Genomic DNA, 2386 nt, shown 5'->3' on the forward strand with positions numbered 1-2386 from the left:
CAGTTTGTCCCACACAGGGCTGAGGTGGACTCGGAGGCCAGGCTCCGGACCACACGGGTGACCCTGGACAGCACTTGTTCCTTCTGACCGGGTCGCCCCCTTGCCACGCCCCCCCTCCTTCTGCATCCTGGTAGGGCATGGATTGGGCCGCTGAGCAGCGGGCAGAGGGAGCGGATGCGGTGATTCCTGGGGTAGGGGTCGGGGTCCGGGTGGGGGCTGTACCTGCACTTGGTACTCCTGCAGATTCAGCATGGCCGCCAGGTTCTCGCGTTCCCCATAGGTCCCGAAGCGTTTCCCATCAAAGAACTTCTCCAGGACCCGCAGCTGATGTGCGCTGAACACAGTGCACCGCTGCCGCTGCCTCCTCTTCCTCGGGGAGCTTGGGGACAGCCAGGAACCTGGAAGAAGGGGAAAACGGAGTCAGAAGAGCTCCAAGGACTGTCTGTAGCACACCAGGCCTGGGCCACACTCTTGTGAGCAGGTGGCGGCCCCGGGCCTGAGGGCGGGGGACAGCGCTTGTGCATGAGCGCATGGCATTTGGCGCAGCGGCCATGGCCCGGCACCTGCCCGCCAGGGCCACCGACCTCTCTAGGCCTTGGCGTCCACATCTCCGAAATGGGCCTGGGACCAGCGCCTGTGTTCTTCTTATGGGGCCCACAGCCAGGCATGGCGGGGCCTCGAACTCACTCAGGCTTGCCCTCCCGCCGCCCTCACCCCGACAGACCGTGTCATCCCCTCACCCCCCAAAAACGAACCTCGCCTCCCAGAGAAGCTGGCCCTGCTGGTCTGGATGCCCAGGAGCCTCCAGCCTACGGTCCCCAAGCCCTCACGGTGGGCCCAGACTCACCGCTGGCGAACCCGGGTTCTTGCATCCTGGATGCTGCTGGGCCCTCTGCGCTTGAAGCTCTGGCACACCAGCCCTGCTAGTGGCGCCTTAAATACCTGGTAGGCACGCGCCACCCACCTGTCACAGCCTATGGGGCTCTAGGCCGCCCTACCTCAGGCCCCGCCCCTTGTGCGTTTGTGTGTGTGGTGGGGCGGGGCAGGGGGCGGGGGGCAGGGTGCTCGGGGAGGCGCAATCAATGATGGATCAGTTACTGCACCCGGAGCCTGTCCCAGGGGCTGGGAGACCTCAGCGGCCAGACAGCCTTGGTCCTGCCCTTAAGAGGAATGCTTCCAGGGGACTTTTATGAGAATCCATGGGAGAGACGGTGACCTGAGTGATGGAATGTAAAAGGAAAGGAAACTAGGAGATCTCCTTGCTAGACTCAGCTCACCTTCTGAACTGCCTCTTTCTGTCCCAAGGTGGCGTCTCCCCTAACTGGCCCTGATTTCTGCTTCGTGGGAGCACCTTGCTCACCACGACAGTGGATGGCCATGATGTCCACAAGGGACTACCCAACCAATTCATTGATTTATAAATTGTGACCGGAGGCCCCCTTCTCCATGACCTGTAAAGGAAAAGCAGGGTGTAACAAGCAACATAGTGGGTGTTACATGCTGCAGATTGGATGGGCAAAAAAGTAAAGAGGGGCCAGGCTTGGCGTTGGGGGAGGGGATGGGGAACCCGGCCTTACTTGCCTTGGCTTGTGGGCTGCTTTCTGAGACAGACTTGGTGATACCTGTACAGGTCCCTCTGCCAAAGGCCATGAGTAGGAAACCAGGAGTAGAGCAAATGTGGGCTTCTTTAATTCTTAAGAATGTTTTAAAAATTTTTGTTACTTTTGATGAGAGAGAGAGAGAAAGATTGAGAGAGAGAGACAAAGATGTGAGAGAACGTGGATCGGTTTCCTCCCACAAGCACCCTGACCAGAGCTAAGGATAGAACGTGCAACCAGGTATGTGCCCTTGACCAGGTATCCCTTGATCCAGAATGGAGCCCTTTGCTTTCCCATGCCTGACATGATGCTCTAATCTACTGAGCCACACCAGTAGGGCTCCATTTGTATTTCAATGGGAGCATGTCAGCCGTGTACATTTAGAGGGATTATTGCTAGTTATGTGTTCTTGTCATTGCTTGGCTTTCTGATTGTCTTACAGTCCTCTGTTCCTCTCTCTTTTTTAATGTTACTGCTCTCTGGTCCTATATGTTGAGGACTTTTTGCAGTGCTATGTTTGAATTCCTTCCTCTTATTTCTTGGGTACCTCCTGGAGACTTCTCGAGAGTGATTACCTGGATCTTGACTTATGGCAAATTACCGGCCTCTCCATAAATAGGAGGTTGAAAATCCAGAATAAAAGAAGACACACCCAAACACACACACACACACACACACACACACACACACCCACGCGCGCGCGCGCATGCGAGCGCACACACGCGCACACACCCCAAACCACTCGGAAGCTGAACCCCAACGTCACACCACACAGGATCACTGCTAGA

Source organism: Eptesicus fuscus, chromosome 24, assembly GCF_027574615.1.
Source record: "Eptesicus fuscus isolate TK198812 chromosome 24, DD_ASM_mEF_20220401, whole genome shotgun sequence".
Taxonomy (NCBI): domain Eukaryota; kingdom Metazoa; phylum Chordata; class Mammalia; order Chiroptera; family Vespertilionidae; genus Eptesicus; species Eptesicus fuscus.